This window comes from Thamnophis sirtalis, unplaced genomic scaffold, assembly GCF_051295495.1.
Source record: "Thamnophis sirtalis isolate CommonGarterSnake01/CBP01778 unplaced genomic scaffold, rThaSir2_p1.2 scaffold_4, whole genome shotgun sequence".
In the NCBI taxonomy this organism is placed as follows: Eukaryota; Metazoa; Chordata; class Lepidosauria; order Squamata; family Natricidae; genus Thamnophis; species Thamnophis sirtalis.
This window is the reverse complement of record NW_028261384.1, coordinates 126,579,330-126,595,426: the sequence shown is the minus strand read 5'-3', so window position 1 is coordinate 126,595,426 and position 16,097 is coordinate 126,579,330. Positions and strand designations below refer to the sequence as shown.

General features: G+C 41.8%; 1 pseudogene; it reads left to right on the top strand.

Annotated features, from left to right (window-relative positions):
- The first annotated feature begins 2,008 nt into the window (after positions 1-2,008).
- LOC148046441 (vomeronasal type-2 receptor 26-like) lies at positions 2,009-9,858 on the top strand (annotated as a pseudogene).
- Positions 9,859-16,097: the final 6,239 nt, after the last annotated feature.

Here is a 16,097-nt window from a genome sequence, read left to right as displayed (position 1 = left end):
TAAAAAAATCTGGCATTGTGAACTATAGGGAACAAATTTAGAGAAAAGCAATAGCAATAGCAGTAGCAGTAGACTCATATACCGCTTCATAGGCCTTTCAGGCCTCTCTAAGCGGTTTACAGAGAGTCAGCAAAAGAAGTTGATCTAGATTGATGCATTGAAAAGACAACATATTAAACTTTCCTGGGTATTTTTGCTAAGTGACAAAATGTAATTTGTTAGGGAACAGCTGGAGAAGACCAAGAAATCAGTTATTCAAAGAGAGGCTGGAGTTTTGGGGAGGAAAGTGGAGAAAAAAGAAGAAACTTCAAAAGACTAGAGAGAATTGGGAAGATTTTCCTCTCTATTCTGCTATATGTTCTGCTGGCTAGTTTACTCTTTAATTTTGATTCAAGGGAGGTAGATTTTTACAAATTTAAAGCACATCTGCCTGTTACATTAAAAAAAATACCCCAGCAGCACCTAAAGAGCTATACTCATATTTGGGTGAAGTCTGAAGTCATTGCATGGATTACAGCTTTAAAAGGGGGAAACATTAGTAACATTTGAGGCTGAAGATGAAAGATTTGGACTGATTTTCACATCAGTACAGATTCAGTCCTTAGCTGAGACCATTTTTTTCTGTTCCCTAAATTCAAATTCCTCTGGAAGAATATAAAGAATTTCAAAAAAGGAAATACAGTGGTGAGGAGCAGGGGTGGACTTCAACCACCTCAGCCCTGCTCAGGGGAAGTGGTAGGGACAATTTGAATTGGTTTACAGAGCTGGAAAAAATAGCCCCTGGCTGGCCCCACCTACATCCTCTCCCATGCTGGCTGGGGAATTCTGGGAGTTGAAGTCCAAGTCTTAAGTTGCCAGGTTTGGAGGCCACTGACTTAAAGGAAAGACCCAAAATATTGGTGGCAACTGAGCTGACTCAGTTATAGTCTTCCCTTGGAGACACAATTCCCTAATTTCCCTATGTATATAATATGTATGTGTGTATATATACATATACATATTAATCACAGATAAGAGTCTTATCAAACAGGAAAACAATACCCCTCTATCAGTTCTTGTCTACTTTATTAAGTACACAGAAACTCCTGTTAAGCCCGAGGTTACGAGGATGCTGGAACATGTAGTTTAATAACAAAGGGGAAAGCACCAGATTGGGGAAATAAGTAGATAGATCGGGGTGAAAATCAAAGAGAAGATATACCAATTATACACAAAACAATAAAAGAGTTACACAAATACTTACATAAGAGCAATAAGAGTCTTATTACTCTTATGTAAGCATTTGTGTACCTCTTTTATTTTATTTTATTGTGTATAATAATTAGTATATCTTCTTTTTGTAGGTCATTAAGGACAAAGAAGTGACATCAACTTGGTCATGCCCACCCACCCAGTCACATGACCACCAAGCCACACCCACAGAGCTGGTATGGAAAAATTTTGAATTTCATCTCTGGTGAGGGGAAACAAAAAATAGTTGAGATAGTGTTCAATTGAACGGCTGTGCCTTCTTTTATGTGTTTGTGTAGACAGCAAGCACAAAAATGCTTGAGGTGGCACCTTGACTTTTTGGGTCCCCGTGGACCTTGGAGACGGAGGGAGGGAAAATGAAAGGGATGGCAAGAGAGAATTCCTCTCAACTTATTCATGAGAAAGAGGAATAGCTTGCTGAAATATGCAATTAAGTTGTTTTCTCCCACAATATCACAAAGAACTTGCAATATTGCAAAGGGAATGATCTTTCCTGTATCAACAGGACAAGGGTAACTCCTATTTCGCTTCCCAAAGGACAACTAATACACCTTGGCAGAAAAGAACCAAGATCAAAGTATGCTACAAAATGATGTTTTGCAATTCAAGAAAAATACCCAATGCAGATTGGTTGGGGACTTTCCTCCAATCATTCCCAGTACACAAAAAAAAGAGTTAGAGGGTACTAAAGTCAGCCAGAACTCCTCCAGGACACTTTAGACCAGATCTGATGTCCAGAAGAAGTTGTTTCTACCTGATGCCATTCTACCTGATATTTCTGCTACTACCTGAGACGGTGTCCAATGTCCCAGTTGGTACATGTAAGATCTATTACCCTTTGCCAATACGCCACCAGTATTATCAGCCAGGGGACCACATTATTGCTGGCATTATCTCACAAGCCTACATATTTTCTGACCCCATGACTTTCAATCAACATCCATCTCACAACCTCCTGGATGAGATTGGGTAAGCCAAGGTTCTTGTTAATTGTACATTTTCCATAAGGTGTTTTCTTACAATAAAGTGGATTTTTTATTTTAAGCAGGCAATTCCACCAAGAGAGGAACATTGGGAACATGAGCTAACATAAGTGCTAGGACTATTCACATTTTGCATACTAGTAGTCTGAAAATTCCTGTTGCGGTAGTCAGCCCATATCCACGCCACATAACATTTGTGCCAGATATCTATCTATTTATTTATTTGGTTTGTCAAGCATGTACAAGATAACGGGTATAAGTATAAATATGGATATGAACAAAGGAAGTAAGTACAAACAAATGGGGACAGTAGGACAGGGACGATAGGAATGCTGGTGCGCTTATGCACGTCCACTTTACAGACCTCTTAGGAATGGGGTGGGGCCCACGGTAGGCAATTTGAGGTTGAAGAGGGGGGGTTGAGGATGTACAACGGAGTCAGGTAGAGCATTCCAGGCACTGATCGCTCTGTTGCTGAAATCGTATTTTCTGCAATTGAGTTTGGAGTGGTTTACCTTGAGTTTGTATCTATGGTTTGCCCGTGTATTATTGAGGTTGAAGCTGAAGTAGTCATTGACAGATAGGACATTGTAGCAGACAATTTTGTGTACTATGGTTAGGTCAGACCATAGGCGGCTCACATCAAAATGTTCTGTTTCCTGGATTCAACATGTTGGCTATTTAAGAGCTTTCTTAAAAGAAATATATATGATAACACTGATTATTTGTCCACCAAATATCAGCTGCCTATATCATGTGGAAGTCTACCATCAATTTTAGTAATCCTTCCTATGAATATGAGCTAGTTTCATAAACAAATAGATACTTTAAGATATCTCTGACCTTGGATATTTGCCCTGGATGACTCCTATTGACTTCTATAAATAACTGCACTCATTCAGCTTGTAAATCACACTGCAGGTTTGTGACTCAGATTTATCAGCATATCTTGGCCTTTGTATTTGCCATAACGGAGATCAATGCAAATCCTCAGATATTACCCAATATCTCCCTGGGCTTCCACATCTATAACAGCCAATTTGGTGCCAGTTGGACTTACCTCGCCTCACTGGAGCTTCTCTCCACATGGAGCAACTTCTTCCCTAACTACAAGTGTGACAGTAAAGATGACACTATTGCAGTCATTGGAGGACCTAACTCTGATGTGAACTTCTTTATGGCAACCCTTCTGAGCTTCTACAAGGTACCACAGGTAAGATATTTGCATAGCGCTTAGTGCCTTAAAAAAATAAAAGTGTGTCCCTTGATCCTTGATGAAGTTTGTTTGCTTGTTTTTAAATTTTCTTTTGTTTACATTTATTAGTGCTTAATAAACATCATGTTATCTGGATATTTAATTAGCTTAACATGCTAGGGAGGGCAGACAATTTTTATCTAGGCTTTCTCCTTCAGGACACTAATCATTGGAGCTACTGGTTCGCCTGAACCGGTCCAAACTGGCTGAATCCCACCCCTGAGTGGTATATAAGTTAAATAAATAAATAACTTTGAAAGTTAAGCATGAGACAGAGCTTTAAAACCTAGAAGCTGGAATTAACCTCCAGACCTTCCTTTGGCAACAAAACGAAACTAATGTCAGCCACTGCCTGCGGCCTTATGAAGCTAGGATGGCATTTTTAAAAATGCTTCTACACAAGGAAGAATATCTTCAGATCAGTGGTGGGTTACGACTGGTATGCCCCACTACAGACGTACTGGTGCCTGCTGGGAGCACCGGGTACCGTTCTGGTATGGTGCTCCAGAGGGCCCACCCACCCACACTACTTACTGGTATTTGAGGTTTTGGGGGCTTCCACGCACACGCACGGAGCGTACAGCACCCACGCAACGCTCTGCCGAACAGCTGGAGTATCCCACCCAGTGGTAAAATTAAAAGTTTTTTTTACTACTAGTTCTGTGAGCATGGCTTGGTGGGTGTGGCAGGGGAGGATACTGTAAAAGCTCCATTACCACCCCACTCTGGGGTCCGCCAGAGATGGTATTTCCCAGTTCTCCAAACCACTCAAAATTTCCACTACCAATTCTTGAGAACCTGTCAGAACCTATTGCATTTCACTACATACTTAGTGTTCTCCCCCTTTTCTTTATAGCTTGGATATGGTTCTTCACCTTTGATTAATGACCCATCCCAACAAGCCTTCTTGCAATGGATGTTCCCTAGTAGGAACCAACAGTATGTTGGGATACTTCAGCTGCTTTTGCTTTTCAAGTGGACCTGGATTGGTGTCATTTTTATGGAAGATGACAATAGCCTCTGGTTTGTACAGAACGAACTTCCCAAGTTTTCCAAGGGCGGCATCTGCTTTGATTTCATAGAACAATTTCCACCATTATATCTGAAAACTGGCATACATGAAATGATAGAATCCTGGGTGCTTGTATACCGACTGGCAATTAATAGCATGGCCAGTGTTGTGTTCATACACGGTGAATTTCACATTGTAATCTTTATGAGGATGTTTCCCAGAATTTCAGAAATTGAAGACATACCAATGAAGAGAGGGAAAGTCTGGATGATGACTGCACAGATGGAGTTTGCTTCAGTTTCCTTTCAACGCTTTTGGGATCTGGATATCCTTCATGGTTCCTTAGCCTTTGCAACGCAATCAAAGGAGCTGGTGGGTTTCCAAAATTTTCTTCGGATGAGAAACCCTAACATGGAGACCGGAGATGGTTTTATTAAAGACTTTTGGAAACAGGCTTTTGATTGTTCCTTCCCCACTTCTTCAGAAGAGGAGAATGCTTGGAATCGCTGCAGTGGGGAGGAGAAACTAGAAGCTCTTCCTAGGTCTGTCTTTGACATGAGCATAACTCCCCATAGCTACAGTGTCTACAATGCAGTTTATGCTGTGGCCCATGCAATGCAGTCCATTACTTCTTTAAAGTTCAGACAAAGAACTATGTCAGAGAAAGGATGAAAGAATCCAGTGCTGTGGCAGGTAATGTTGTGAATACATGAACACAAGAAAGATAGGTTGTCCTATCTTGCTCCTCTATCAAAGCTGATGTTGTGGCCCACAGCTGTTTTCAGGAACGCCTCCACAGCTTGGGGAGGGCCAAATAGGGGACCAATGCACAAACTGGAAGTTCAGAAAGATTTGCATTGTGGGTGTGGGGCACATGCGCTATTGCGTGCATGCATACAATTTTGGTACATGTTTGCAAAAAAGTTCACCATCACTGGCTTAGAGGAAAGGTCATAGGAAATGAATTTCATTTTATGGGAAGGATAACTGAGTTATAGGGACCCCCAAATAAGGAAAAAGAAAGAGGGGATCCTCCTATCATCTGGAAACTCCAAAAACAGAACATTGCATTTCTTCTTTATTCATTTATTGCCACTCAAGCTGGTCACTATGATAGGTAATTCTCTTGATAGCTGAGATTGCTTGATTTATTTACTATCTCTCCATTTTATTTTTGTCTTTGGTGGTGTAAACTGCATAGTTACAGCTGAGAGTGTTCGTGGTTGTATCAGGGTAATGATGATTTAAAGCTGACCAGCTAATTTAAAGCTGTTGCAATTGTAAAGCTGATGAAATGTAAGGCTGGGCCAATGAAGATGAATCCACATTGGCATAGCCAGTTTAAGACCATGAATGGGTTCACGTAAGTCTTTACCACTTTAAGAGGTGTCTATTTAAGGGAGGCCATGAGAAGGTGTATCTATCTCTATGTGTATCTCTCCTTGTGTCCGATATCCAGTGCTGACTTCTCCGTATAGAGTTAAGAAGAAGATTGACTTGTCAGTTACCATGTATATTTTTGTATATGTTACAGAGGTGGGTTGCTACCAGTTCAACTAGTTTGGCCCAGATCAGCTGAACCAGTAGTAGTGATGGTGGAAGTCTTCCCCTACCTGCCTGGGCGCTTCTGTGCATGCACAGAAGTGTTGCACACATGCATGAGTGTGCGTGGGAGCATGCACAAACCAGTAGTAAAAAGAAATTAGCAACCCACCTCTCATATGTTATATATAAACCACTGTTAAATGTATAAGTCTCTGTGTGCTGTGTGTTGCTCCTAGGTTTTCTCCTAATAGTAGTCACATTGCAAATGCTCTGATAGTTTGACTCTATTCTGCTTATATTTTTCATCATATTATAAGTACGTTAATATTGCCAGACCAGGTCAATTGTGGTTTTGAATAGTGAATAGTTTGAATAAGCATTGCTAATTTTGGCTTCTCAAATATTCATACCTTGTAACATATGACAGTAGTTGAATAGTTTTGGTCTAACTATGTCGCTTATATTTTTTTTTTGTTCCGCTATGAAATTAGTTCCACCACTATCTACAAAAAGTCTCATTTAACAACAGTGTTGGAAAAATGATTTCCTTTGATCAGAATGGGAACTTGGAAGCAGGATTTGATATTATCAACTGGGTCACATTCCCAAATCTAAGCCTACATCGAGTCAAAGTGGGAAAATTTGATTCCAGAGCCCCCAAGGAAGAAGCATTCAGGGTTTATGTCAATGCCATTAAGTGGCCAAGGAAATTTAACCAGGTATTTTCTATATAAAGTTGGGGTCCATCCCTTTGGTCCAGGACGCAGGTAATGATAATAACCCTGCGGTCATATTAAGGCAATTAGTTGAATTCCCTTCCAGATTTTCATATGTCTTAGATCCAGAGGTAGGCATCACATACTGTAACAACCGGTTCACCCAGCACCAGAAATGTAAATGCACGCTCACGAGCACACGCATGCAGCATCCAAACACACAGCATTTCGCTTGCGTGTGCCTTCCGTGCATATATGCAGTGTCAAAAAAAAAACCACAGCAATTTGCTCATGCATATCTTCTGCACATGCGTGGAGTATCAAAAACACAGTGATATAGAATGAGATTGTACGTGGGCAGGGGTGGCCACATGGGCCTACCTGTAGGTCACAACTACCGGTTCACCCGAACCAGTCCGAACCAGCAGCAGCCCATCACTGCTTAGATTGTATCCAGGCATACAATCTAAGTCATATCCAGGGTGATTTGAATACATTTTTTTTCATTTAGTTATCTGCAAGATTGCAGTAATGGCTTTTAGGTGAGGTGGAAAGAATAAATGTATTGATCACTGGAGACACTTACTCTGCGTACATGACTTTGTCAAACTACTGTATGATTCCAGTCGTCTAATAGGAACCAATACTATGTGGCTATCCCAATGCAGCATTTAAGTCGTTCTGCATTGTCTGCTTCTCTTTGTGCCTAGGCTCAGCCTCTGTCATTGTGTAATGAACCCTGCCGTAAAGGTCACAGCAAGAGCAAGAAGGAAGGGAAGCCATTTTGTTGTTACGATTGCCTTCCATGCCCAAGAGGAAAAGTTTCAAACCAGATGGGTAAGGATATCATGGACGGAGTTTGAGTTTGGAAATAGGTGGAGGCATTTATAAATCTCTCTATATAAAAATGTGTGTGTGCATGTATGCATGCCAGGGGTGGGTTCTGGCTGGCGTTACTGCCAGTTCACTTGCGTGTATGCGGCATGTGAACGCTGGATGCACACTGCGCGCGCATGTGCAATTCAATGGAAATTGTTCTGCGCATGCGCAGAACTCAAATACAAGATGGTGGTGCTGACAATGGCTACTGGGGAACTGGTTCAGAGGTGTGTCCAGCCTGGGGCACTGCCGGTTCTGTGACCCAGGCCAGCATACCACTACTGGTTCGGCCGAACCAGTCTGAATGGGTAACAACCCACCTCTGGTGTTTGTCCGTGTGTGCTCCAGCATAACTCTGGAATGCCTCAAGCAATTTCAACCAAACTTGGTACACAGATGACTTTCTCTCTGGAGTCAAATACTGTGGGGAAAAGACACTCCTAACATCCTTTTGGGTGTGTATTCTGTTAAGATACAGCCTGTTGTGCCCTAAAATGGCTTCGACTGAACAGCATTGTGGAGTTGTCATGGTAATGGCTTCACAGTACTCCAAAAGTGGGCTCCCTCTGGTAAGGGAAAAATCCAACATTAGAAATTTCATTTGGTCTGGACATTTTCCCCCTATAAATAAATACTTGGGCAACACTGGGTTATTGGGTAGTCTTCACATTAAAAAATCAGGTTGAATAGAAATTGGTCCTTTCCTTTGTATAGATGCCAGAGACATCTTTACCATCCATCTTCACCAGCCAATCAGATAGAGAAGTAGAGTTTCTATTGCAAAAGTACACTGTGGCTTTCATATATTACTTCATCCTTTTAGGCTCCTTTCTGATCAGGGCTCTTTGTTTTGGGATTGAAGAGTTAATTGAGGCTCCTTGCAGGGAACTCAGAGACTGCTATGGCTTGTGAATCACCTACGGATGTGTGACCTGGAGCTTTGTCAGTGAATGCCATGTATTCCTGCTTTTCTGAAGAAAAGGGGGTTTCTCCTCATGAGTAAGCTGTTGAATGCGGATCGTGAAGTCTGGGTCAGAACACTCCCCCATTCATCTCAATGGGTTCTTGTTCTAGTGAAAGCAGGACAATAGAGGGCTAGATGTGTTTCCTAAAGCTTCTGAAGAGTGCGTATAAACTGAATGCATGAACAGCAATCAAATGAATGTTAAGCCCTGCAATACAGCTAATGAAAAGACAGTTGCTTCAGAATCAGGCACATGTTTTTAGAACTCACATTATGGATGGCGCGCTTATCTTTATCTTAATTCTGTACTTCTAGATAAGGAAAGTTGTATTCTTTTCTTTTCAGACATAGATTCTTGTTACCAGTGTCCAGAAGATCATTATCCCACCAGAGCCCAGGATCAGTGCATTCCAAAAGAGATCAGCTTCCTATCTTTCCATGAGCCTTTGGGGATCACTTTGACTATTTTTGCTCTTTTATTCTCCTCCATCACAGCTCTGATCCTCGTGGTCTTTGTTCAGCACAAGGACACTCCCATCGTCAAGGCCAACAACCGAGACCTCAGCTACACCCTCCTGGCCTCCCTTCTGCTTTCCTTTCTCTGCCCTTTGCTTTTCGTTGGTCGACCTCAGAGAGCAACCTGTCTCCTTCGCCAAACTGCTTTTGGTATCATCTTCTCTGTGGCAGTTTCTTGTGTGGTGGCCAAAACTCTCACTGTAGTCCTCGCTTTCATGGCCACTAGGCCGGGTTCTCAGATGAGGTCATGGGTGGGGAGAAGGCTGGCACTTTTTATAGTGCTTTCCTGTTCTTTCATTCAAACTACTCTTTGCACTGTGTGGTTGGTGAACTCCACTCCCTTCCCAGATCTTGACATGCACTCTCTGCCTACAGAAATAGTCCTGGAGTGCAATGAAGGCTCCACTGCCATGTTCTATGTTGTCCTGGGCGTCATTGGCCTCTTGGCCATGATCAGCTTTACAGTGGCTTTCCTTGGCAGGAACCTCCCAGACAGTTTCAACGAAGCCAAATTTATCACCCTCAGCATGCTTCTCTTTTGCAGTGTCTGGATCTCTTTTGTCCCAGCCTACCAGAGCACCAAAGGGAAATACATGGTGGCTGTGGAGATCTTCTCCATCTTAGCCTCAAGTGCTGGATTACTGACCCTCATTTTCTCCCCCAAAGTTTACATCATCCTGATAAGACCTGAGCTGAATAACAGGCAGCAACTCATGCAAAAAATCCTCATAAAATGAGTTATAGCAATCAGTTTTCTATACAGAATAGGATTTAGGTTTGTGACCAAACTCTGCAGTTACAACCAATGACAAGTGACTTAAGTGCTCATTAAAATAAAAGTCTGGGCATCTGTGTATTCATAAAATATGTAATGTTGTCTGTTCTCCCCATTCCATCATGCCTCTGCTGTAGTACTTATGAATAATTGTAAGATATGAACCATCTTGTTCTCTGAAGCTGTAATATTTCATGAGTCATAATATGTAAACATTGCAGTCCCTGAACAAAACAATTTCCAAACAACATTTTGAGGATTGTAAACAGGAAACATTATTAAACTATATACCATATTTTTCAGGGTATAAGACGCAGCAAGGTTTTGAAGAGGAAATTATTTTTTAAAAAAACATGTTTGCACTCTGCAAACCTCCCAAAACACTGTTTTTCATGAAAATGAGCCTGTTTTTTTTAAAAGGGGCATGAATAGCCCTTAGGAGGCTTGGAGAGTGCTCCTGAGGGTGGTGATGGGGCAAAAAGTAGCAAAAAATGGGCCCATTTTTCGCAGAAATGGGCCAATATATGTCAAAAAGAGAGCATGCATAGCCTTTAGGAAGCTTATAGAGTGCTGCTGGGGGGCAAAAAAACACAATTTTTCATTCATTTCTGCCCTCCCCATCCTCCAAGAGTTCTCTGAAAGCCTTCTAAAAGCTATGTATGGCCATTTTGGTGAAGTGGGGGTTTCGGGAGGCAAAAAAATGATGCATTAAGGGTATAAGACACAGCCAGATTTTCAGCCTCTTTTTTGAGGGAAAAGGATGCGTCTTATACTCTGAAAAATACGGTTTGCTAGTGGTCAGCCAAGGGTAACAGCTCCATTTGAGAGGATTAGCCTCTTCGGTGATGGGTGCAGAAGTCCAAGACAGCCAAAGTACAAAAGAAACTCAGGCCTGCTCAAACTGTAAAGTTGTCTAGCAGCTGATAGTTGAGAAAACTCTCTTCTGGCTGCAGAAATCTAGACTTTCATGACTTAGGCCTTCTAATTGCCTTTCCTTGCAGACCTGGGGGCTTTTAAAATTAGGATATGAAGGAGAGAGAGATTGCAACCAAACCTGCATGGAGGAAAATTGAGGCACTGAATAAGTTGATGTTTGTGTGTGGGTGGGTGTGGGTGTGTTTGTGTGTATGTATGTATGTATGTATGTATGTATGTATGTATGTATGTATGTATGTAAGGGACACAGTGGCTCAGTGGCTAGGATGCTGAGCTTGTCAATCAGAAAGGTTGGCAGTTTGGTGGTTCAAAACTCTAGTGCCGCATAACCAAGTGAGCTCCCATTACTTGACCCAGCTTCTGCCAACCTAGCAGTTTGAAAGCATGTAAAAAATGCAAGTAGGAAAATAGGGACCACCTTTGGTGGGAAGGTTCCATGCACCTTCGGCATTTAGTCATACCAGCCACATGAACACAAAGACGTCTTTCGACAGTGATGGCTCTTCAGCTTTGAAATGGAGATGAGCAGTGTCCCTTAGAGATGGGAATGACTAGCACATATGTGCGAGGCAGAAGTGGGTTCCTACCAGTTCGCACCTATTCGGTAGAACCAATTTGTCAAATCTACCAAACTGGTTAGAAGAGGTTCCACCAGTGGACCCAGAAAGCAGGCCACACCTACAGAAGAGGTTCCAAAAATTTTTGAAACCCACCACTAGTGCAAGGGGAACCTTTACTTTTTGTACATTGGTGGGGTGTTACTCAGGGAAATAAATGATTTGGGTGCTAGGAAACTGAATTTCTAGCAACTCCAGGAAACAATGGGGGATGGAGGAGCAACTGAACAGCAAAGTTCTAAATAGGTTCTCAGGCATCCCTGTGTGATTCCTAGCTATCTTGCACTAGATGAAATAAACTACCCAATCTGGGCCATCAATCTGCAAATCACCAGCTGCAATCTGCTATCTGCGGATAAGGGTAGGTTCTTAGCTGAGTCCACTTTTTCTGGTTCCTATCTTCAATCTCCTTGGGAAGAAAATGGAGATAATTATTGATATATCATTTCTTGTCAAGTTGATTTTTGAACTTTGATCGGGGAAACTACAGACAGTTTATTCTTTCCTGAAAAGCAATAACAGCAATCTATTAGGTGGGTGACTATGTAGAAATCCCCCCTTCCCCTTTACAGCATTATATATATACAAACACACACACAAATATACATACATATACATATACATATACATATACATATACATATACATATACATATACATATACATATACATATACACGTACGTACGTACACATACATACATACATACATACATACATACATACATACATATTTGTGTGGCTGCACAAATATATATCACTAGTGTGGCTGCAAAATTGATATTCCAACTCAGCTCCAGTCCTATGGATAGCATTGGTGTGTGTGTGTGTGTGTGTGTGTGTGTGTGTGTGTGTGTGTGTGTGTAGAGATAATAGAGAGAGAGATAGTGAGGCAGGCAGGCAGGCAGGCAGACAGACATACAGATGGATAAATAGATAGATAGATGAAAGAGAGACAGAGAAACAAATAGAGATGAGAGATAGATTAGAAATTTGATAGACATAGAGATAGAAATAAAGATTGATAGAGAAAGAGAGAGAGAGATGATAGATGATAGATATAGATGACAGATAGATATAGATGATAGATATAGATGATAGAGATGGATGGATGGATGGATGGATGGATGGATGGATGGATGGATGGATGGATGGATGGAAGGAAGGAAGGAAGGATGGATGGATAGTTAGATGATAGATAGATAGATAGATAGATAGATAGATAGATAGATAGAAGATAGATAGATAGATAGATAGATAGATAGATAGATAGATAGATAGACAGACAGACAGACAGACAGACAGACAGACAGACAGACAGACAGAGATACAGATAGAGGTAGAGATGAGAGATAGATTAGAAATTTGATAGACATAGAGATAGACATAAAGATAGATAGATGAGAGAGAGAGAGAAATGATAGATAGATGATAGATAGATAGATAGATAGATAGATAGATAGATAGATGGATGGATGGATGGATGGATGGATGGATGGATGGATGGATGGATGGATGGATGGATGGATGGATGGATGGATAGATAGATAGATAGATAGATAGATAGATAGATAGATAGATAGATAGATAGATAGATAGATAGAAGAGAGAGAGATATACCTAGAGAGAGGGGGTGCAGGGAGGGAGGGAGATATATATGCTTTGTAACACCCAGTGATTCTGAATGCTCTACAAGCAAGAAAAAAACACAAAACAAAACAAAAGTAGCAAAAGATGGGAGAGATAACAAACCCAGGTGGGAACAAATCATGATCCCAATAGATGGCATTGTTTGATTGAAAGAACTCTAACTGGCTGTACAATTACTATGGGTAATCCCTCAACTAATCAGGGCCTATGCCACTTCTATAGGTAGAAACCAGAACTTGCCCTGAATCATGTAAATCGTGCCCTGAATTACACTAATAAATAGTGCAACTCCTTCGGGAGGGGTTCTTTCCCCCCGCTCTAAAGGCGGCGGTGGTGAGACCCCTTCTGAAGAAGCCATCTTTGGATCCAGCCGTGTTAAACAACTATCGTCCAGTCTCCAACCTCCCCTTTTGCCCAGGTTCGCCTGGTGCACCAGTTGCATCCCTACCTGAACTGGGAGGCCCTCACAACAGTCACTCGTGCCCTTGTGACCTCTAGACTGGACTACTGCACCTCGGTTCACCCACGTAACACCTATCCTCCGCGAGCTGCACTGGCTGCCTATTGGTCTCTGGATACGCTTCAAGGCGCTAGTCGTCACTTATAAAGCCCTTCATGGTATTGGACCTGGGTACTTGAGAGACCGCCTGCTGTCAATCACCTCCACTAGACCGATTAGATCCCACAGATTAGGTGTCCTCCGAATTCCCTCCGCCAGCCAGTGTCGACTGGTGACTACCCGGAGGAGAGCCTTCTCTGTGGCTGCTCCGACCCTTTGGAATGAACACCCCGTGGAGATTCGAACCCTCACCACCCTCCAGGTCTTCCGCAAAGCCGTTAAAACCTGGCTGTTCTGACAGGCCTGGGGCTAAAGAGCTGTTGCCCCTGTCTCGAATGGTATGACTGTTGTGTGTTTTAAATTATGTATTGTTATGTTTCATTTTTTTTTATTTTTTGTCTGTACCCCACCTTCCCTGATTTGATTTGTTAGCCGCCCTGAGTCCCCTTCGGGGGGAAAGGGCGGCATATAAATATAATAAATGAAATGAATGAATGAAATGAGGCATTCTGAGGGATGCTCATCCCTGTCTACATTGCTGCATTCTGGACCAGCTGAAGCTTCCTGATGATCTTCAAGGACAATCCCAAGTACAGCGCATGGCAGTAGTCAAGCAGTAAGATGTCCAGGGCAAAAGTGAGTGTCTGAAGGGCCCTCAATTTAGGAAAGGGTACTACTGGAACATTAGAAAGTATTTGTGCTAAATAAAATGATCCTAAAATATTCCTGGCCTCTTGATAGTCTAATAAAGTGAAAAGAAAAGAAACATCTTGTTGAAGTATGCAATTAAGTTGTTTTCTTCTACGATATTACCAAGAACCCATAATTTTGTAAAGGCAATCATCTCCCCTGTAGTTAACAACCTGACACAGGTGACTTCTATTTCATTTCCCAAAGGATAACTAATACATCTAGGCAAAAAAGAACCAAGATCAAAGAATGTTACTAAACAATATTTTGCAATTCAAGAAAGGGACCCAACACCGATTGTGTGGTGACTTCCCCTGAAGATCCTTAGTGCCAAGTGGGCACTAAATTCATCCTCAACTTCTTAAGCACACTTGAGACAGGAACTGATGTGCAGAACATGTTTCTACTTATGGCCACCCTTTGTGTTCCTGGTATTACTTCTACTGCCTCGAACTGTGTCCAATGTCCCGAGTCCTATGTGCCATATCCTTTACCCTCTGCCAATAAGTCATCAGTATTATCAGCCAGGGCACCTGAGCATTTCTGGCATAATTTCTCAAGTCTTCACATTTTCCAACCCTGTGACCTACAACCAGCATCCATCTCACAACCTCCTGGGTGAGATTGGGTAAGTTAACAGTTTAGTTAATACTAGCATTTTCCATAAGGAACTTTCTCGTTTCAAATTGCATTATCTCAAACAAGTGGTGCTTGGAATATAATTGCATTGTGAAAGCATGAATGAGAAAAATTCTCACGCTTTCTTTGCAATAGGAGTCAACTCCAAGCTTCTACTATCCCTCCCTCCCTCCGTCTCTTCAATAAGAATGCCCCAATTTTGCTATAGAAGTTATTTCTCGCAATCTACCAAATACACATTCAGTTTTCCCTGACCCGATAGATTATCATCAATTCCATTAGATCACAATCAATCTGCTTGTTATATTCATTGTTTGTATATTAAGTCCTTCATTCATTCAGTCTATAAGCATGACAATATTTTTATAACCGTTATGCGTAACTGCTACTCTCGTTGGAAAAGACCCTGGTGTTGGGAAAGATTGAAGGCCAAAGGAGAAGGAGATAGCAGAGCATGAGATGGTTAGGTAGTGTCACTGATCCAGTGGGCATGAGTTTGGGAAAAGGGAGATAGTGGAGGACGGAGTAACTGGCATGCTATGATCCATGGGTTGCAAAGAGTCAGACAGACTCTAGAAAGAGTGCAGAGCAATGAAGATGATTAAGGGACTGGAGGCTAAAACTTAAAAAAAATGATTGCTGGAATTGGGTATGTCTAGTTTAATGAAAGAAGGACTAGGGGCAGTGGTGGGATTCAGCCAGTTTGCACCACTTCGGGAGAACCAGTTGTTAATTTTCTGAGCAGTTTGTTGAACTGGTTGTTGGGAGAAATCATTAGAGCAGAGAACCAGTTGTTAAATTATTTGAATCCCACGACTGACTAGGGGAGACATGATAGCAGTGTTCCAATATCTCAGGGAATGCCACAAAGAAGAGGGAGTCAAGATGTTCTCCAAAGCACCTGAGGGTAGGACAAGAAGCAACAGGTGGAAACTAATCAAGGAGAGAAGCCACTTAGAACTAAGGATAAATTTCCTGACAGTTAAAACAATTAATCAGTGGAACAGCTTTCCTCCAGAAGTTGTGAATGCCCCAACACTCCAACACCAACACTGGAGGTTTTAAAGGAGATTGGACAACTATTTGCCTGAATTGGTATAGGGTTTCCTGCC